The sequence below is a fragment of the Anser cygnoides genome, chromosome 4, assembly GCF_040182565.1.
Source record: "Anser cygnoides isolate HZ-2024a breed goose chromosome 4, Taihu_goose_T2T_genome, whole genome shotgun sequence".
NCBI classification, from domain to species: domain Eukaryota; kingdom Metazoa; phylum Chordata; class Aves; order Anseriformes; family Anatidae; genus Anser; species Anser cygnoides.
In genome coordinates, this window is record NC_089876.1 from 79485786 (window position 1) to 79509419 (window position 23634).

Below are 23634 nucleotides of genomic sequence, written 5' to 3' on the forward strand. Positions count from 1 at the left end.
CTCCTCCCCCCAAGCGGCACGGGGGAATGGGGGTTATGGTCAGTCTATAGCGCTTCTTCTCCGCCGCTCCTTCTCGGTCACTCTTGTCCCCTGTGCTGTGGGGTCCCTCCCACGGGATGCAGTCCTTGCCGAACTGATCCGGCGTGGGCTGCCCACAGGCAGCAGCTCTTCAAGAACTGCTCCAGATATGGGTCCGTACCACGGGGTCCATCCCTCTGGAGCAAACTGCTCCAACCTGGATCCCCCACGGGCAGCAGCTCCTGCCAGGTCACCTGCTCCTGTGCGGTCTCCTCTCCATGGGCTACAGGTCCGGCCCCGAATCTGCTCTGGCAGGGATCTTCCACAGGCCGCAGCCTCCGTCGGTGCAGGTCCACCTGCTCCACCGTGGTCTCCTCCACGGGCTGCAGCATGGAACCCTGCTCCACCGTGGTACTCCATGGGCTGCAGGGGGACAGCCTGCTTCACCATGGTCCTCACCACAGGCCGCAGGGGACTTCTGCTCCGGTGCCTGGAGCACCTCTCCCCCTCCTTCTTCACTGACCTTGGTGCCTGCAAGGCTGTTCCTCACTCCTCTCACTCTCCCAGCTGCTGTGTGGTACAGTGCTGTTTTTTTTTGTTTTTTTTTGTTTTTTTTTGTTTTGTTTTTGTTTTTGTTTTTGTTTTTTAGATGAGAATGATTTAATTAAAGGGAAAGGGAATGGGGAGAAAAAGAAACAAAAGAAACAATAAGGCCGCGCGGAAGCACAGAGAGAAAGAAAAAAAAGTTATTCTCTACTTCCCATCAACGAGCAATGTTCAGCCACGTCCTGGGAAGCAGGGCTTCAAAACACGTAGTGGTTGTTCAGGAGGACAACCCTCTCCCCCACGAGAGCCCCCCTTTTTATTGATGAGTGTGACATCAGGTGTTATGGAATATCCCTTTGGTTGGTTTAGGTCAGCTGCCCTGGCGATGTCCCCTCCCCATCATTTGCTCCCCCCCAGCCTGCTGGCTCTTGGGGGCTTGGAGGGCGTCCTGATGCTGTGCCAGCACTATGCAGCAATAGACACAACACTGGAGTGATACCAGTGCTGTTCCAGCTACGAGTGCAGAGCACAGCACTGTGTGGGCTGCTGCAGGGAAAGGTGACTCCATCCCAGACAGACCCAACACATTTGACTTCTCTCTTATGGAGACTTGCAAACTTTGCAACTTTTGATATTTAGAAATCTACTTTTAATTTTCAGAATAGGTGTATCTATGGCTAGTTGAAATGTACTTCTATATGTCTTCTACCTTTCAAACTGCTTCTCTCTCTAGTATTCATACTTCTGACACATTTTTAATATACATATAATACCCTCTCTTGTCAGTCTCCCTTGTGCCTAAACCTGTTAAGCACTTTTATTCTTTCAAAAATTTTTCATTCCCTTCTAGGTTCTCTGCATCTCTCCAGGCCCCATCTTTCTTGAATTGGTGACTCGGACCATATATGGCTTCCTAAATGAGATCTCACCAATCTTGTTCAGTAGTATTTTTCTGTCTGTTGGAAATATCTTGCTGGACATATTCTACAATCACATTTGCCTTTTCTTCTCTGTTCTGTCTTTTTGGTCTCTCACAGCCATTCTCACGTTTATAGTAGGTCATTTTCCTTTTCTATCATTTCCTCCAGATCATCTACCTGGTTTATAAAATAAATTCTTGCTATCTATCATGAAGAAAAACTACATAGTTTTATGATTGACTTGTTAATTTTTCCTTTACAAGCAGATATGGAAATTAATAAAAGCCTTTCCCAACCACTAGCCTTTATTTCCTAAACACCTCCCTCTCACTGACAAGCCTACAAGGATTCTATAGGATATTTTTGAAAGTCCCTAAAGTTGTTGCAAGCCATTGACAGTTTTATTTTTCCTCTTTATAAAAGGCATTGGTTGTAAGGCAACTCATACAGTAGAGAGAATTTAATGAAAATAATACCAAATATGGCACATACCCTGCAGTCCATATGAAAGGACAGATCATTTCTCAAAGTGGACATCCAGTCAAAAAAAAAATACTAAGGTGGGGCAAAAGGCAAGAGCACAGAGGCCTAAGGCTCATAAATATATTGATTAAACCAAAGTCACAGTTCAAAGTCACAGTTCAAAGTCCCATCTGCAAATAATCCAACAAATTCCAGGCACTTTTATCTAGAAAAATCCCCCATTATTCTGCATTTTCAAACCATTTTTTTTCTAGGACTAAAGCGTAGACTCAGTGCTTGACTTCACAATAAATTCACATATACGAAGAAATACCACAAGATTATACTTCACATTAGCCCTGCAACACTAACAACAGTATTTAGGGCCTAGATAGTGGTCCTTCAGCTTAAGCTTTCCTTGTGTGTGCAAATATTTGCACAAGAAATAAACATTTGACATAGAAATTACCCCAAAAAGAATAGTAATAATCAAAAATACTGTTACTTATAAAAAGCTAATTCCACTCAGTTTCTGAAATAGCACATGCACTGCAAAGAGAAATCAAAAATAAATTAGTAAGACATGAAAGTAATTTTATTTCTTACGTTTTACTTGAAAAATCATTTCATTCATTAAAAAATAAAATTGATTTGGTTTTCACTAGAACTTGGAAAGCCAGTGATAAGAGCAGAGAAAGACATGACCAACAAAGCAAAACTATATTGCAGTAAGATGACTCCAACAGCCTTTCCCATGAACATGCATTGATCTCGCTACATAATCATTCTATTATCTGAGAAAATAATGTTGCTTGGTTCCTTTACACTACATTGAACTTACACTGATATCTTCCTTACTGATGTTGATAGTAAGAGTCTGGTCCAATTATTCATTAATCTCTTTCTCTTCCCTTTTAAAGAAAACAGAAATACAATTTAAATAAATAAATAAATACAATCCACATATAATATAGACTATTTTTACATAACTGTTTAACATAAGCAAGGAAATTTTCTGCTACTGCTAGATACAGTATTTCCATATACACATTGGGTGAAGAGAATCAAATGTGTCTCTGAAATTAGAACAGAAGATGGCTCTAAAACAATCAATATGTGAACTCTGAGTCAAGGCCCAAGCTACTAGATGTGTAATCCCTCATTTTTCTTTCCATCCTTACTGCTTTCAAATAGCAGCTGAGTTTACTCCCTCTCCACACCCCGAGTCATTACTAGTGAAGGATGCATATTTAATTAAAAAAAAAAAAAAAGTTTTGTTTTTTAGGACCTGTTATCACAATGATATATATGAGTTTTGTATATCTATGGCAAATGACATTTATGCCTTAAATTCCATTTTTTTTGGAAAGAGTCTAAAAATGGGATATTTTCAAGTGACGAACAACATTGTCTACAATAGGTGAAGACTGTCATCTAAAAAGTTTCTGTCCCCATGCAGTCTTTAGTCTGGCCTTGCCAGCAAGAGTTGCTATAAAAAAGGCCACCTTTGTTAATTGAAACTTTTTAACCTTTCTTAATTGAAACTTTTTTATGTATGCTTTAATTTGGAATACATTTTCTTTCAGCGGAAAATATTTTTCCTTATATTTTCTAAGAAAATGAACACCTCTCACTCCTTCATCCCTAAGTACCCAAAACAGAAACCACTCCAGGAGATCTGCTGATGTTTCTGAAACATAGTTTGATGAAGATTGACTCATTTTCTGTGATTTATTAGAGGCTAGAAAATGCCTAAAGATTTTATTTCCTCCTTGGTGTATCCATGGGTTTGAATTGTGTGTGCTAGTCTGGGAAAACATTTTTCTCCATTATTGTTTAGTTCTCTCCTTATCATTATTCAGCCTTTTATTCATTCCTGTATGTCGCTTATAATCCATATCACAGACTGTCTGATATAATGGCCATTTTTGCATTAATCATCTCTATTGATCATTTCCAGCTTTAGATATTAATGCAAAAAAAAATTAAATCAGTTGACCGAAGAATCAAATATGAAGAAAGAAAAAACATGCTACAACCTCATGCTCATAAAGGAATGTGTGTCCTTTGATGAAACACTGCTTTCATTGAATCACAGAAAACTAAAAACTTATGTCACTTTTCGATTAACTGTCCCTTGGGAAACATATGAATGACCTTGCAAATGATGTATAAGTACCTTATAATTTCTGAATTCAGCCCATTTCTAACACAATTCTAATACTGCTTCTACTCTGTTTCCTTCTTCACTCCATATTCTTCCTCCACATCAGTAAAAGTATCTTTATATGGACACCTATTTATGTCTTACACCATTTAGCTTCCTGTAAGCTGTTCCAGACTTCTAATGCACTTCTTTTGATAAAGAAATTAGAATTGCATGCATTATTCTAGATGTGGGCATGGGTTTGAATATTTTCTACTACTTTCCCAGTAACTCCTAATACTTAATTTGACTTTTCACCTTTAAGCAATGAAGATGATTAAAGGAAACAAAAATCAAAGTGCAATAACGGTATTTGTAATGAACATTTTAGAGAAGCAAACAGTATTTTCAAAGTTTTATTCCTTAATCAAAATTCAAGACTCTAGAACTGTCAGCATTCACAAACGTTTTTGAAGTGCGTGACAAGGTGCTATACTATCAACAGGTATATATATCTATATACATAGGTATATATACCTGTAGATAGGTGTATATATATGGATATATATAGGATGATATATATATACATATATATATATATATATATCGTCCAATATTATGAAACAAGCATAATTTATTTCAAAGAGCATGGCCAGCAAACTCAGGAAGTTATTATGTACTCCAGACAAAATAAACCAAGTGTGCTTTGTTTGCGTGTTTTCAATTCGGCAGATTTTAAATTCTTTTGACAACAGAAGATAAGCAGAGAATAGAACTCAATTTGTAAAGTTGATTGTAGCATTATTTACAAGCAAAGGAATAAGGTTAACTTGTTACCTATATGCTATCCTGTCAATTTTTCAAGCTAATGTGGATAGTGTCTTCCAGAAAAGAGACTGAAGAGGGGTAGACATTGTTTGTTTTTAGCTTTAGAATCTTCTCTGTCCCATAAAGAATGCCCAACCTTGTTTTCCTAGAGAATAATCCAAACCTTTTCTCTGTGGTAGCTGTAATTTTACTTATAATGTACAAATGTAAAGCCAGCAGTATGCTTTTAGAAATTTAAACCTAATGTCTCTTTATAGAATAAGTAAGCAAATGGTCTGACTTTCTGTTATTCAAATAAATGTGAATAGGTAAAATATTCATATAGATCTGAGTACGTTTTCTGGCAGATCAAAATAATTTGACTGCAAAAAGTCCTTTAAAATTAACCTACAGTTACTTCTGCATTAATGAAAGAGCATCCTCTTCAAGGCAGTTATTTTCATTAAACTCTTAAATCTCATAAATAAAGGAACACATTTTCAAATAGAGACTAAGAGCTTCAGTGCCAAAAAATCTAGCCTGATTTGACTGAAATGACTATTTTCTAGAGATTTACACCCTTGATTCTTTTATAACAAATTGGAGTTTTCAATGACAGATTTCATAATTTTCTTTTGGATAATTTGAGAATTTACTATTGAAAGGGTCATAAGATTTTAAACCATGGAAATTAAGCAGTCTAAGCTTAGTTTCTCTGGACAACTTACATTTGAGATAAAAAATAACCACAACTGATGAACATTTTTTTTGTGCTTCTTCTTAGCCTATTTTGTACAAAACCACAATTAGAGACTTTTACTTCATTCCAGGCAATGGCATTTTTAATCTACTTTAATAGGGCCAAGATTCCACCTAAACTTTTTCACTTAACAGATATTCTGCAGAATTACACATTGTAATTACATTCTACACATGGAAGACACCAGGACAGAATAGGTAAGAATTAGAATAGACAATTTTATGCTTAAAAAGCACTATCAACAGGTACAAAGCCTAACCAATGCAAAGGTCACATTCTGTGATGTAAAAGAGCAGCAAATGTTCTGTTCTATAATTGGTTATAGGACTCATTCATCATGAAAGAGCTCTACTGGATTTAGTTGAATGTGGTGAGCTACAAATAGTTTCCCTAATACAGTTCCCAATAAGGGACCTGAGCATATCAACATGAGAAAATTTCACAGTATAAGCTTTAAAAAAGAAAGATGAAAAATTTGGCATACAAAGTGTGGGCAACTATTTCAAATACAGAGAAAAATATTATTGTTGACCATATTTTTTTAAAAAAGTAATTAGGTAGCATCCAAAAAAGCACTAAACTTCTACCAATACGTATCTGGGACCACTGTAAGGCAACCACAAGCACTGTGCATTGTGGCAAAAAGGGCAATGTTTTAAAAGAAAGGTATATATCTAAACCAGTAAGAGTTGGGAATATAGTTGGAATTGATAATGCTGCAGTTTGCCAGCTTAACTCAGGATAGTAAAATGACTTTTTTTTTTTTCCTGGAGTTCACAGACTGTGTAAACTATTTGCTTGATAACATTGCCCATTTTTCTTGCTTTATGCACATTGATTTCCAATCCACAAAAGTTTGAATGTTCTCATTTGTCTTCCAAGGGTAAATCCATCAGAAACATTTCCTCTCCTATGAGGAAAAAGGAGGAGGAAGGAAGATCAGCCAATGCCTTCATTTGTTTGTTTGTTTTCTTTTGTTTTTGTCATGTTGTACAAGAGTAAACTAGAGAAACAGACATTCATTACTGAAAGAAAGGTGTGTGACATGACTGATGTAATATCTTCAATTAAATTGCAGAATTCACTGATTTGAGTAGAACTTGTGACAACAGAAGAACAAAGGAGAAACAAAAAAGTCAATGTTGTAGCAGCAAGAGAGACAAAAAGATAAATTGAAAGTCTAACATAGGCTACATATAAGGAAAAAAAAAAAAAAGCTTCCCTTTCTCCTTTACCTGATTCTTTTATATTAATTTTATGCTGATTTAATCTCGCTGCCTATGTAAAGTTATGGCTCAACATAACTGTAATTACATGACATACTATCAGTTTTACTAATGTTTGTTTTGTCTTTGATTTTAATTGAGGCTTATTCTCCACTACCTTTAACACTACATTTCTTAGACTGAAGAATAGCTAGCATAAATCACACATTGCTTCCTAAATCCACAAATAGGTATAGATAATTTTAAAATAATTTTGTTACCATAATTAAACAATAGACAGGCAAAAAAATCTTAAGGGCCTAAATACTCATTAAAAACTCTATTACTATTGACAAGAATGAAGGACCTCATTACCAAATACTTTTGAAAATGTTAGTTTGAGTAGAGGGTAGCAATCCCAACAAACTTTTGTTCATACCTATCCTCTTTAATAATTTGTATAAAAATATTTATTCTTACACTATTCATAAAATAAATCCCTCTCCTATGCATTTGATGGAGAAAATAATACTCTCAGAGTACCCTGGGCATAATGCTTATAATGCTATTATCTTAAGAGATAAATAATATTTATGTACCTATGTGTACATATTGACAAAACGTTCTCTCTGAAAAAGCTTTATAGTTGAACTGTCATTTTAAAGACAGACAAGAAAAAAAAAAAGAAGAGAGCTGCCTGCCCATAATGGTAGAAACTCTTATCTCTTGTTTACTTTGACTCTAGAAAGCAACAGAATACTGAAAGAGATTAATGTATAACTGGAGAATCACAGAATCACTGCTGTTTACAACAAGAAGTACTAGGTTGCAATAAGTACCTCTTACATTTTATAGACTCAGTATATCCAGACATAATGAGGAAAATCCAGAGAAGACCAATGGGGCATCTCTTATGCTTAAGAACTTCATGGATCTTGTTTGTTTCTGAATAAAAGAATATACACTTCTCCATCAAGCAGTGACAAGAAAAGTAAAAAACTGAAAAATAAAATATAAAATAACATTAATAGCAATGTCTCTGCGCTAAAACACTGAAATAAGTATTTTTGATAGTGTCTCTTATTGTTTGCAGGCTTAGCAATAGCACCGGAATGAAGGGAAGGGGCATCATATAATTTAGCCAGACAATGGAAACAAAACAGGCGCATTCTGGTTCTTCTTCTTTTTTTCTTTACTTTTCTTTTTTTTAAAATATTTATTTATTTATTTCCCAAATCACAATAAATAAAATGATCAACAGCAAGGGAGTGCAAGCCAACAAAAGCTTACACTATTGTGTAATATAATATCACACAATATAAAGCTCAGTAAAATATAAACTTTAACTAGTAAGCATTCAAATTCTGTAGTAGAAGTTTCAAGAAATTTCATGAGTCATAAAATGCATTTTAAAGATGAAAACAGAAAACTGTGTTAAAGTGTGAAAAAGGTTTTCATAGCTATCTAAACTGTGATCTGGTGTATAAAGCAATAGCGAATGCATTAGGATTCTTCAAGCTAAGAATCATGGCTCTTCTGAAAACACTGTGGGGTATCACTGAGATTGGGGTTCAAAAGAGTAATTTAAAAAATACTAAAATATATTATTCTCTAACATACAACTGCACAGTCTACTTCAATTTTTTTCTTTAATACTTTAATTTATATTTATTTTTAAGTCTTCTATATTGCCAAACACCTGGCCAGATGATGACACAATATAATGCCCTATATCATTCACAAGGAGAAACATTCAACAGGAAAGAAAAGGAAGACAGAAAGGTTTGGACTAAATAAAAGACAGTATTGAAAGAAGGCATGAAGCTGTCATCGACTGTTCTTCCAAAGAAGTTGGTGTTCTCTTCTACCTGTATTTAAACAGTTTCTCTAAATTACCATCATTTAATGTTTGAACCAAGTTCCCTAGTTCTGGGAACACGGCCTACTATTATTTAATATGATTTTGACAAAAAGTTTTAAGAAAATTGCAATTACTCTGAAACTGTTCAGTAAAGTATCTTCATTTAAATATAGAAAACATATTTTTGCTACCAGCCTACAGAACAAAATGATTAATTCTCTCAGGTTTTCTATGAGCACCATCTGGTCATTGGGATTGTTGCTATTTTACTTATTAACAGTTTCTCTTTTGACAATTTAGTCTTTGACAGTGTCTTTTTGCCTGAGAACATAGGGTACCTTGTATTCTCACCACATTTGTGTTAGCCACAGAAAGTACTGGAAACTGTCATACAAGATGGAGAACTTACTAACAAGTTTTATGCAAGGAAACAATTTCAAATGATTCTTTCTTGGAAGGGGAGAAGGCAATGGGTTTTTGTTTGTCTGTTTATTTCAAATTACCAACTGGAGCGCTCTTTCTACAAATGTGAGGTACCTCTCAAATGGTTCCGAGAAGGTATTTGCTCCCTAGTGAATGCAGATCATACTGAATACAAAACCAAAAAGCATTGGAATACATGGGAACCCCCAAGTAAAAGTAGTCATTTATGCTTAGGAGATCCTTATGTGTGAGAAATAATCAAGGACAACTGGGACAAATTTCTAGTGAGAAAAGTGACCCATCTGAATAGAAGTAGGTTGAACTGAAGACAAGGTGAAACTGCAGAGGAATGCCATATTAAAACTAATTAAACTTGTGATTGATGCTAGGTATGAGCCAAGAAACTACACACCATTGTTATCAGGTGATTTTGTTTTTTTATTTTGTATAACGTTAAATCAGGTCCTTTTCTGGTACACCTTTTGAAACCTCCAGCTCATTCAAAACACTGTCTTTTACACACTGCTATTCACACCTGCTTACTTACAAATATTAACCAAAACCAATTACAAAAATATCACAGAATCGTCTAGGTTGGAAGAGACCTCCAAGATCACCTAGTCCAACCTCTGACCTAACACTAACAAGTCCTTCACTAAAACATATCACTAAGCTCAGCATCTAAATGTCTTTTAAATACCTCCAGGGATGGCGACTCAACCACCTCCCTGGGCAGCCCATTCCAATGCCTAACAACCCTTTCAGTAAAGAAGTTCTTCCTAACATCCAACCTAAACCTCCCCTGGCACAACTTTAGCCCATTCCCCCTCGTCCTGTCACCAGGCACGTGGGAGAAATATCTTCAATTAATACGTATTAAGATGTAAAACTTCTCACCTACAACATGAAACATTTGTTTCCTGTGAAAGCTCTCTTTATTACAATATACAATATGTTGTTTTTGTTGTTGTTTTTCTTTAACAGGATGTTGAATATCCTAAGTATTTCAGAGGAAGAAGAAATGCACTTGAAATTCACAGAGAAACATTTTGGACAAATGCCTTCAAGTGCAATTGTTCAGAAAATATCAGATTGGGTGAGAATTTTGCAAATCATTTACTAGAAAATGTATTTATACAAGAAATAATAAGTATGCACTTCATTTTTCATATTTGCATTACGAATCATTAACCAGAGGAGCATATAATCCTCAGTGTAATCAATGACAATTTACAGAAGGAATCATTACATGCTGTTGATTATGATTAACTTCTTCTTGTACTTAGATCTCTATTTTGAACTAATGTTTACCAGCAAGAATCTGTGTCTACTAAAAGATAATGTTTAAATTACATATATCCAGGAAAATTTCCATACTTCGAATCATCATCTACTGTCACCAAGGAACTTTCCATCAACTGGAAAGATCACAAAAATATGTGAAGTACAATCAAGAAAATGGGGAATTCAGGCTTGATTCAAGCCTCTGAAGCAACCTACTTTTTCAGGTCTTGGAACAAGATTTCACAGTTTTTCTGAAGCCCTATCTTAAAAGCGCTGTGAAATAAAAAACACTGTTTTAAACTTGTTCAGCTTGTTACCTGACTTCATTAATTTCTTCCTGTTTCAATGATCAGCCAAACAATGGTGTAATTATTACTGGATCATGTGCTTCTTCTAGAGGACAGATAGCAAAGGTGTATTAACAACAACAACAACAAAAGCATATTTTGGATTTTGGTCTCTTTCTTTTTCTTTCTCCTTTTAGATTTTTCTAAGCTTTGTGTTGAAACTGAATTTCATTAGATTCTAAATGAATCAAGCCAAAGTATTTCAAATTCATGTGACAACAGGGTAAAATTTTTAAGCTAATAGTCAGACAAAACACCTAGCTCTAAATGTTAACAAAAAGCTTCAACAATAGCACCTATTATAATTTCTAACATAAGCATATCTAAATTGGACAACATTTTTCCTTTTTTAGTAAAACATTAAAAAAAACACACAGGGCTCTATTTAGCCTACACACACAACAGGAATGTCAACATGCCTATTTAAATGCATTTGGGACCTCAGTGCTTCGTAGCGTTTGTGTGTGACCTTTATGAAGAGAATATTCCTCTAAAATTAAGCTGTAAAAAACAACAACTTTAAAAAGTTCCCATTGGATAAAAATCATACTTTAACTGCATGAATACAACTGGTTTAGATTCCACTGGAAAAAGAAGTATGAAACTATATTCATTAAAAAATAAGCAATGTCTATACCTACGTTATTGTTTTAACATATCTGCCCTTTGTTATGATGATTAAGCATAAATTACTTCAATTGTGGTGGTTCACATGAGTTTCCCATGTCTGAATGGTTAACTCATGCAATTTCTTTAAGCCTTTAAGGACTCAAGATGATTAAAAAAGAAAAAAAAAAATCTTCTGTGCTTTTCTGATTCTCAGTGCTGCTCGGAGTAATCCACCATGGCATCTAGCCTATAATACCTCCAACACATGAGCCACAGGTGTTTAATAAATCACCTGTGTGCCCAATACCACGATGATGATAGATATATTACCTTCAGGCTGGGAGCATTTGAAGTTAGAACTTCATAAACTATCTAATACATTTGTAGCAACACTCGAGCACTGCTCTGGAAAACAGTGCACTAATATCGATTGTCTTCTACTTTGTATAAGATCTTTGCTAAGCAGTGAATGAACAATTCACCTGGATGTCAAGCTGAAGAAGGAAAAAAAAAAAAAACAACGATTTGAATCTTTATCATCAGAAAATCCTGTGAACTTAATTTTCATACCAATTCAGTATTTCTCCCCTTCAGTCCTTCCTCATGCAAATTTTCATTAACATGAACAGTTTTGCTCAATCAAGGCCTACAAGATTTTACCTCTTCAGCCTACGTGCATCCTAAGATATTCTTTTTAAAAAGTATGTCAAAATACTGGTTGTGGTATTACCTGTGCCTTGAACCAAATATGTATACACCTATACATAAGAGCCTTCTTATTAAGAAAATACTTATTATTTGAGGATAAACAACTAAGGACTACAGAGATACATATACCAAATATTTAAATATCATGTGTATTCAAAGGCTAATAAAAAAAACCTGTCTAAAATCCAATTTAATGCCATATTTCTAGTATACAGGCGCATTCCAAGCCTTTTGTACTGTTACCAGCTAGAAATGACACGCTATCTCTTTCCCAAGATCTCTGTTTTGGTTACAAGAGTCCTTCATTTCCTCCTCTCCCCACTGTTCCACATACAAAACTTATTGGATGGAAACACCTTCAAAATGTATTAAGAGGTGCAACAAGAGTATGGTATGATATGTAAGTGGCAAGAGCTTTGCCTATCCTAAAGAACAAAGAAGAAAACATTATTTTAGCCACTATGTTTTCTTTCTGTCTTAGTTGCAAACTAATTTTCTTTTACAACATTCATTTTTAATCTTTGGGATATACTAGGATCTTCTTATAATGAATACCTGGAATAAGCAGTTGTCTTGCATTTTCAGAGCTCAGAATTTTAACTGCTTGACTTTCATTTGCTGAAAGTCTGAAATCACATTCATCTCCTACTCCTGCTCACAGCAGTCTGAGGATTAACATAAAAATTGACTTCAATCATTTCCATGCTCATTTTTTTTTTTCCAAAACACATTATGAAGCTAAAAACAGAATTGTGTTGATGATACAAATTATTCAGGACTCTAGTCTTGAGTACAAGCACCTCCTGTGGTTCATGTAAAGGAATTTAGGAAGATAATTGTTATCCTGTTTATCTTTGTGCATTGAACTTTCAAGCACTTGAACATGATCAACCTGATTATGCTTGAACATTCAGTTGGTTAAACAGTTAACTACTTGATAACAATCTGACCCAAAGATTGGAATCCAGTATAGGGGCTGACTGAAAATATTAGCGCATCATGCATTTTTTTCCATTAATTTAATTCCTGTTGTACAAGAATAGTACAGGCTGGAAGGAAGGAAGGAAGGAAGCTGTTTGATATACCCAGAAGGACATAGCAATTTATGGTGAAGAGATCAAGGGATGAAGAATATTTTGTTGAACAAATGCCCTTAGAACATGACAAAGCATAGAGACATATTTTAGGCATTTGATACTAGACCTCAAAACTCAACTGCTTAAAGGCATATCTGTGCACTCAAAGATCTGGATTTTCACTGCAGTCAACACAGCCTGAAATATTATAAAACGTCATCTACAGTAATTTTTGTTTCTTGCTGCTCTGCTAAAATTAGAATGTAAGGAGACTAAATTGATCCTATATTGTGATCCTGGTATTAAGAATGAGGAGGAAAAAAGGCATAGTAAACCTATTGTAAGCGTTAAGGAAGGATACTATATCTATTCATATATCAATAGCTTCTGGTCCTTCATATCATCTCTTAGAAATATGAGTTGAAACAACAAGACAGTTAAATATTCAGTTTCATATATGAGGACTGTATGGAGTCTAGGAGAGATAATCAGACTTGTCTGTTAATGACATAGAAAATATTTCGGTAACATCACTGCACTAATCCAGATCTGACTGCTGAAGCACACAGCTTCCTATTGGTTTCACTTAACCTCTCTGAACACAACTTTCTCATCCACTTCCCTATTTCTAGTTGAAGATGCCATAAAGTCTGTAGACTTTCAGGTTTTGAGGAGGGTACATATTTCCTTCATTTTTAAGCGGACAGGTAACATTTCAAAAACGTAGTACTAGTCTATTAAATTAGAGATAACAGAAAAAATATTTAATTTTAGCAATATTGATATTGGACATGAGTAGACAGAAATAATAAAACCCAGTCTGACCAAATGAGGCTGTATTCTGACTAGATCCTGCTTTGTAAATGTTGTGGAGAGGAAAGAAGACTCCCTCTGACAATTATCTCCCATCAGTGCTCAACAGAAACACAGTCCATAAGGGGTCTTAACTGGTAAAAAGTAAAAAGGTATTCAGGAACATCTGCACATTTGGGGGTAGGCTTATGAAGGTACTATATTTGCACTCGTGTGCACTTGCATGCTCAGCATCACCTCCTGGCACTGAAAAGTTGAGCTGGCCGTACAGCTGCATCCTATAATTCCAACAAAGATGTTCGAGCGCATTACAAATGTTGATATGGCAATCATCTGTACTTCAGATGAACACAGATCTCAGGCTATGCCAACACATTATTCATCTAAACTGTTTATGTAAGCATGAGTAGAGCATGGGGGTGGGGGAGGCACAGTTATAAACAACAAATAGAACAGAACACTTGGAAGGGACCTTCAAAGATCACCTAGTCCAACTGCCTGACCCCTTCAGGGCTAACCAGAACTTAACACATTATCGAGGACATTGTCCAAACGCCTCTTGAATGCTGACAGCCAAGGAGCATCAACCACCTCACTAGGAAGCCTGTGCCAGTGTTTGACCACCCACACAATAAAGAAATTTTTTCCTAATGTCCACTCTTAACCTACCCTGGTACGGCTTTGTGCTGTATCCGTGCATCCTGCCATCATGAAATCTGCATGGTGCTCTGTCCTAAGAGAAGAATTCCTGCTGAAAGAGTTTGAGGGTAAAATCCAATCCCTAATTTTCTCCTTGGGAATTAAAACCTTCATAGAACATTTATAAAATTCAATATGCAGAAATCAGTGGGTCTTCCCCCTTTCACCTGCTGCATCAGGAAACCGATCTGTTCTGATATTTCATTCTTTGTGTCAATCCAGCTTTATACACCAATCATCTGGAGACTTGGGGCTGGAAGGGAAGATAATTAGATTTTCCTGTTCTTTTTTCCCTTATGCATTCAGATTTTACATTTTTTTATCCATTGATCCTCAGTTAAATCATATCGAAAATCATGCTAAATAATGTCTGGTTACAACAAAGAAACATTAACACTACATTCTCAGAATGTCCTGCTTTGGGGTTTTATGGATTTTGGTTGATTGTTTTATTATTATTATTGTTATGTTGTTGTTTTTGAAAGGAAACCTTTCCTAACAGACATCTTCACTTCCACAACACATGCAGAGCAAAGAAAGATGCTTGAAAATAAGGCTGGCAGCCAGCTGCTCAAGTCTTATTTATAAATCTCTTACGGTCTTGTTTTGCAACTATCCAGCCACATTGTAGTTGGAATACCTCTTGATGTTTTAGAGGAACTAGATAGAAATACATACAAAGCCCAGGAGGCAGTAGTTTTACAGACAACCAGCTGAGAAACTGTTTTGAAAGCCAGGGAGGGGAAAAAAAGAGAAAAAAAAGAAAGAAAAAAAAAGTTTATTTTAGGTCTGCTAAAGCATAAGGGTTGCAATGATGAGATGAATAACTGTCCCCTCTAACTCTACATGACACATCTCAGGATGCTACCACGGAAAAGAGCAAGCTGAGGTGTAGTCCATTCACTGGGGACCTACTGGTGGGTGTTCCCAGCATGATAAACAGGAGATTAAGTGATTCTACTACATCTCCAGGGAGAGAGACAAGTTAAAATGCAGCTGAGCTCCACATCATGACCTGCTAACTCTGACCTCTGGAGACCCTGCTCATTCATTGCCTCTCCTGGGCAAGGATTTAAGATCAGTCCTTCACACCAGCAGTCCCACCGACATTCACGTCATATTCAAGCAGGAAAGGGCCATTTGGACTACTCCAGAGACACAGCGTTTTGGACACCTAGAATCCACAATCAGGTTTAAGATGCTAACTTACCTGTCTCAGTCTAAGACAGGATTTTTTTTTTTTCTTTTTTTTTTTTTTTCCCCCATAATCACATGCATAAATGGAGAGAAAATGTTGAACTGGTCATCTGTGCATGCCCCAGCATGGCAACATTAAGTTGCACTAACAGCACGACCACATCAGATAGCCAAGTGCCCTTTCAGTTTGGGAAAAATAAATAAATAAATAAAAGTTACTAAGCATTACAAACAACAGGTACTAGTTAGCACTATCAGGCATATTGTTTCACAGGCTCAATTTAAGTGTTTTTGTAGAAGCGTGGTGATTAGTCTTCTTCTAAACATATTTACTTTATGTTCATTGAAGCATTTCCACTCAGATTTACAACATTTGCTGTATTCCAGCACTAGGATTTAGCCAAAGATAAAAGCATAAAGTGGATTTAAGAAATTACAAAAATATTTTAATGAAGTAAACCAAATAAGAACATTTTTGCCTAAGTTTTCTATTTCAGTTATTCCATCTGATGTGAAAGCAAAGGTGTGCAGAAGGTAGGTAATACAATACAACCAGAGGAAAGGATCAGAATGGGGTGTGCTGGGTACACAGCCAGTGTGGGAAAACAGGCAGAACAGGAAGAACTGTAATTGCTGCAAAACATAACCCTTGATATAAATGCATGTCCCCAGTAAATGCAGCAGAAAAAGCTGATTATACTTGAACTGCAAGTTTCTGCTTCAATAGCTAGGTTAAAATCTGTTTAGATCATGAAAATTAAGGCAAATTTTAAGAGAACCAGACATTATGACTATGCATTTATTCCATGGATCATTTTTTTTCCACTGGTGATTGTACCCTAGAACTCTAAGCTAAGGAAGCCAAGCACTTATTCAAACAACCTAAAACCTATGTCTTTGCTACCAGTTTCACAGGAAAGCTTTTCCAGGTGAGATGTGATTACACATTTCAAATTTAAGTTAATGCATACTTTCAGCAGTTTGGATATATAATATTGCAGTTTCTCACATGAAAGCTGCTACATCTTGAAAGTACATTTATGTAGTTTTAAAGTCACTGGGGGAAGAGGAAAGAAATGAAAAAAATCAGGTACGTGTAACCAATAATACTCAGTATAATACGTCAGGAAATAAATGAGTAACACCAAAAGCTAACAAGTGCCTTTAGTCAACAAATTCAGGGAAGTAGTTCTCATGAAGTAAAAGAGAAAGCAGTAGGTGCAAACAGCTGATATTCAATAGTCAAACATTAGCAAAGAGGAGCACGTTCACAAGAAAGGATTAGGGCATACTTCAGGGGATTCTTTGTATCTCTCTAGAGACATTTAACAGAATTGACAGCACAACAGAAATAACTGTAGGAACACATTTCTAAAAATGCATCCACAGTGTACTATTATTCACACCTTCAAAAGAAGCCAAACTAACTCTCTAACTCAGACATCTTAGTAATACTGGAGCTGCATGTGTTTTTCTCTACACAGTGACACTCTTACGGACTTATCTTTAGCTCATATTTCCACCTGTTCTATTATCTTATTAATAAATATCAGCAAGTTACCTATACCGTATTCTGCCTTCCTCTATACTATACTAGTCCACTGAGCATTAATGTGGGATTCCATTAGATTCGTAACTACTACTCTAGTGCCAATTCTGACAAATCTTCACCAAATCAACATATGTAGGTAAAATATATCTGCATGAAACAAACACTGAAGCACCACCCTAGGAGCAAGAGGACCATTGGAATGTGAGCATACCACTGGGGGAAGGGTACTGGTATTACTATATAACAGTTTAAACTATATTATTAATGAGACTTCTGTGGTAATTAGATCATTTGGCCAGATCGGGGAGTGCTACTAACACTAACTGAAATGCTAGTAGCAGTGGTTTGCTGTATTTATTAGATTAGATTTAATTAGTCTAGATTAGATTAGCAATAAAATTAGATTAGCAGTATAATTTTGGCTTTTTATATTGAAGGGAAAATTCAAATTGTAACTGCTCATCAATGGCAATTCAAAACTGAGGAATGATATAGCCTGACAATATAAGGGCCTGCCTCCACAACCAGGCTGAACTGCAGAAGCAGGAATGCTGGAAGCACATAAACTCCACATAAGACAGTGTAAATTCCCTTGCAGATAGGATAAGAAATGCTACAGTATTGAATTGTAATGATTTGATTGATGCTGGCACAATAGTATATAAGGAATCATCTCATGCTGTGGTGTCACAGACTTCTTGCTGAACTGCTTAGGGCAGTAGCAGTTCAACGCTAGTAGCTGAACTACCAGTTGTAGTTGAACTATTAGTTCAACTAGTGTTGAACTACTGAGTTGTTCATTAACTCTCTTTAAGCACAAATGTGTATTTAATTTACCTCAAGGAATATAGTAAACAGTACCCACATTTTTTTCCAATTCCTCTCACAAAAACTTTGAGTGCAATGCAGTCTGATGGAGTGTTATGAGCTTCTCTTTTTATCCTTAGAAGTTGTGAGAATAGCCCAAGAAGCTTCCATGGTTTACTCTGTCCAATAGCATGCCTTACTGTTATTCTGGAGGAATAATCTCTGAAATTTTAACAGTAATTTAGTTTCTCTTTTCCTGTTGAGATTGCTTATGATGTGGTTTAAAAACTGCCTGACATCTTTATTTATTTATTTTTACAAATCATATATCCATCCATTCTAATCAGTTCAGTCTCTAGTGCCATCTAACCTGATGGAAATAACACACCTTTTTAGCACTGCCTAGAAACACTGGAGTGAAACAAAACTAAAATATGCAGTCCCAATGAGCAAAGGAATTACATTCCATTCACCTTCCAAAAGTCACGAAGACCAAAATCTTTTTAGAGCATGTCATTCACTTTCAGCCTTGCACAGTGAGCTCTCAGCTCAGGGATGACCAAGGATCTAAAGATGCCTCACTAACTTACAAGAAGAATGTCTGTATTCTGTTTTGTTTCAATCCTATTAGTCATAGCAAATCTTATGCCTCAGCTGCATTCCAAGAAAATTATATGCAACGACAACACCCTTTTTCACAGCCTATTCCATTACCTTATCTAGTAGTGGCTTCATGACATCAGAAGACTTTTCTCCCAGCAGCAATCTACTAATCTTCCAAATCCTTATTACATTCTACATCCATCTACCTCTTACCATTCCTGCATAATACTGTAAGACTCCCCACAGGGGGAAAGCCAAATCTTAAAAACTGCTCATCCCCCATGTAAACCCCTTACACATCTCAGACTGGAGCTCTTGAACAGCAAAACTTTTTAAGAGTGCCACTATACTTACAATTGAGGACAAATTTGGTTCTAATGTTAAGCTCCATGCTGTGTCAGGTTTGAATCAGTTTAAGTTATATAAATTATTAATTATTCATCCTATTCAAATGTTCCTGCCCTTCAGAGCCACAGCTCTACTGTGCTAAGCATTTTAAGAAAACAAACAGAAATGACTGCCGTCCCAAAACAAGAGACTATGTCCTTCATGCCTTTAAAAAAATAATGGACATACCCTGTTGAGCTCTAAAATACAAATTAAATTCAGATAAGAAATTTTATGGAATTTCTTCCTATATATGTTCAAGCAAAACCACACACACAGACACAAAATGGGATTTGTATAATGAACCATTACTATTTTAAAAGCAAATTTCTAAACTGAGCCTGGGATACACTCCCATCACTTAAACACAAGTGAATAGGCAGTCTTACTTATCACGGAGGCAGCTATTTCACATTAAGAGGTTTTTAAACTCTACCAAATTAAATTAAAGTAAGAACCTGGATAGGGAGCAATATAGCCATATTTTAACTAATTCATGGGCAAATAAGAACACAGTGCTTTCCCTGAAACTTTTTTTTTTCATGGTTTTCATGGTTTTAGCAATTGGAAAGAAAAAAAAAATGAAATTTTAAACTCATTTCTCCACAGGATAGAAACAAAAGATAATTATTATAAGTTAATATTTAAATTATTGAAAGATTGGATCTGATGATCGTTCAGCGACCCTCCCAACCTGGGCTGTTCTATGATTCTAAGAAAAAGAAAATCCAATCAGAAACATAGTAACTTTGGTACCATATACTACTTTTCTTACCAAGAATTTCCTATATAAAAGAATTGGAGAAAAACATAATTCAGCAGTAGGAAACCAGAGGGACTGTAAAAGTGAAATGGACTTCTGACAAACGATACTGTACAGAATATGAGTTCACAGGCTGACAAACCAAAGCACTAGTAAACTAAAATTGTGTATATTCCAGCTGAAGCATGGGTGTTTTGCTATTAGTCTTTTCAACTGGCAAAAGTACTTGCCAACGCTACCGAGCCTTGAATTTTTATTTTATTTTTTTTTAGGTGTAGGGTAAGACTGGTTTGAAAGCTATGACCTCCTGCTCTGAAATTCACAGGTTACCTGAATTACCATGCCTGTTAGCACACTCCCAGCTTTATGCTAGACAGCCCAACAACATTAAAGCTTTATGTAAGCATTGCTTGTTTCACATTCCATACCTTGCATATTCTCAGAATATTTCAATATCACAATGCTTATAATTGTTATGAAAGAAGTACCTCAGCTAGAGTAGTCCAGACTACTTAGAATTAAGAGCAAGTTTGCAGAATTAACAGTTTCATTTTCTGTTTGTCACACTACTATTTGTAGTAACTGATTCAAACCCTCTCCTATGCTGTTATCTCAGTACAGTTGCAGAGATTACAGAGATTTACAAACTGAGGTAGAATAGAGAAACCTGGAGATTTCATGACTGAGTTATTCTTTCTAGACTCCTTCTTATAAGCATCTACGCAAACCATCAGCCATTCTTCCAGAGACATATCAGCAAACCAAGAAACCCCTATCTGCCCTCCTCTTTCTCTTCCTCTGATTAGAGATTATGCAGTAACAAACCCTGATACACCATATAGGAAGCATTTGAATGCTCTTTCCTGCCCATTAATGACCAAGACTTACCTGTTTGGTCCTGTAACTGTTTTCACTTGCTTCTATTTTCTTTTCCTCTAGCTGTCTATGGAAGATAGTTATTCTAATCAGATTGCAACAGCTTGCTTAGTATCAAGCATACAGACATATTCATGTTGGCGTTAAATTCCAGATAAAAATGGATTTTCTGACTCACCCTGTCTTCTTGTCCTCCAACGGTGACTTAGATCTGAGAGAACATTACTTAATATGATAAACTTTGCATAAGGTATCTGTTTCTTGGAGGAAAATAATTTGCCTTCGCAGCAGAGAGCTGAAATAAGAATAAAAGATAAAAACCCTAGCACCTATAGCTAGGTGCTTTAAAATCTCTTTATTCTGATAGCCATGCAAGCAGCAAATTTTCAAAAGATGAGATTTGCTATACCCTATCAGAGCATTGGTGCATAAAGTCTGCTATCTTGCCTGTGCCAGTGCTTCAGAGAAAAGCAAAACTAAATCCCTGTGTTGCTCATACAGCAGTCAATTTTGTATCAACACCTTGCCTCACTGCTTGAATTTTTGTCATGGCATTAAATCCTACTCCCTGGCTAAGCAAAGAGAGGCCTAAAGCATTGCACTTCAGAACATGCTCAAGTTGCTACTGTGAAGTTTATTTGTGTATACAAAATGCTGGTCTCCTCTAAACAGTGTCACATGTTCTCATTTTTTGTGTACTTCATGCATGCAGATATATTTCATTTATTTACAGACTTGTTTTGTCTACCCCAAGACATCTGAATTGCAAAAATGTGTTGATTCAACCTGCATTATTTTCCAAAGAAAACTGCGTGGTTAGCCTTAAAAATCATTTGCATAGTGCAATAAATGGCTAGTATAGGAGAAGAGATGTTTGGCTGATTTACCTCAGTTAATGGAATTCCTGAAAATGAACTCTTTCATTTCTTCTTTTGAAAACTCATATGCAAGAAAAGAGGTTACTGCACTGAATTGCATTACTGTTGAACTGTGACACACTCAAGCCTCCTATATATATTTCTTCCTAAGAATTGCTTTGAAATGGTTTAATGAATCTAATTTTACTAAAATAGTTCATACAGGATTTACCTGTTACCGCACTTTAAGGTATAATATGTCATGCATGTGACTGTACTTATAATCAGTGATCAGAAGGTATGCATCTAATTACCTACATCAATGCAGATAGTAAGTTAGAGCTCTTAAAATATCAGGAAGATATATTACATACTTTGAATTAGACACACAAGGTAACAGGTAGGATGAATTCACAAGTCATCTTAAACGTAAATATAAATTTTAGGCCTAGTTAGCAGCTGAGTGTGTATTTCTAAGACTGGAAGCTGCTCACGAATTCTGGGTACCCATATTTGCAAAATCAGTTATCAGGTATCTACATTTTTGCTCTTGGTCATGCCCAAAATGCTTCGGTCCTGCTAAATGGCAGTCCAGGGACTTATCTCATGCCTACACCTTGCTAGTATTCACAAAATGGCTTTGAAATCTGCTGGTGATATGATCTAAGGTATGTTCTCAAAAGACATCTCTAAATGCATCAGGAGACACATAACCAAAATAAATAAATAAAAATCGTATCAGTATTCCTTGTACAGAACACGTCAATGTGAGATTACCCATCCACAGCACTGAAGATGCTCAAGTCCATCCCTAACTCATTTGAAAATTATACTATTTTATAGTGAACTAAAATACCATCAAGTCCGTAAAAGAGAACAGGGAACATAACATTCATTTACTAACTTTCCTATAGCCATCTATGGACAAAGGCAAAGTCTAAAGCTCTGCCTTGGCTCCAAATGCTTCAAAGTTCTCAGCAACCAGTATTTCAGATAAGCATAAAATTACTAAATAAAAAGCCCATCCTTCTCTTTTAGTGCTATTTTGGGACACAAAATTGACTTCTTATTTGTGGAATAGTCACTTACCTCCAGTAAGGAGTTTCAGAACACGGTGACAAAGTTATCATTGTGCCAGAAATTGGCAGAGTTTACAATACGTCCTCACCTCTTTTTTATCTTCTAAATTGGTGTGCAGGCTTCTGACACCATCATCCTTGCTTTCATCTCTCCTCAGGTATTGTCTTGAAGACTATGACCTCCCTTAGGTCAGTAGACAGTTAATAATTACAGCCTGAAAACTCAACAACAGATTAGCTAGTTTATCTTATCTTTGATCTCTGTTTATCTAGCTTTTCTTACACACATTGAGAAGATTTTTAATTAGTAATTTGAGTTTTAGAATATGAAACGTATATAATAAAGTTTATGTATTTAATGAATAACTTTTTTTTATAGTAGCTTTAAAATAATACACTATTTTTCTGTGTCAAAGAGCACTATATTGTCTTGACAAAGACTAATTCTTGAATGGCTCATTCAAAACACTGAAGATTAAAATTATTTTCAGAACCAATATTCTGCAATATACTGAAGCTGTGATGAAAGTTATAGAGAGATTACCTATTTTAAAATTTCATAATTAGCGAAGAAATAGTAATAAAAAAAAAAAAAGAATCACATTGTAATGACCCACTGCCCAGGAATCAGAAGCAAGGAGGAGAAAAAAAGGTCAAAATATCAAGAAATCCTACAACTTAATAAAGTAAAATGTCCAGAAATATAAAAACTGCTCCTTTTCCATAGTACTTCATTCTGCACTGCCTTCTTATACTGAAGCTGACCTTTTCTTTCACGTCCCCTTGATTGCAAAGGGAGCACAACTGTCTTAACTGATTAAGTCTTCAT

General features: G+C 35.7%; 1 long non-coding RNA gene across 2 annotated transcripts; it reads right to left on the reverse strand.

Annotated features, from left to right (window-relative positions):
* Positions 1–896: 896 nt before the first annotated feature.
* On the reverse strand, positions 897–23188 carry LOC106038623 (uncharacterized). 2 transcript variants are annotated; one of them, XR_007164285.2, is made up of 5 exons: positions 22895–23188; positions 21048–21164; positions 7711–7863; positions 2788–2857; positions 897–2495 (listed from the first exon to the last, which is right to left on the reverse strand). It is a non-coding gene; the product is annotated as an uncharacterized lncRNA (long non-coding RNA). The 2 variants fall into 2 exon arrangements; XR_007164288.2 differs by lacking the exon at positions 897–2495 and having other exon boundaries at positions 2502–2857.
* Between the last annotated feature and the right edge of the window lie 446 nt (positions 23189–23634).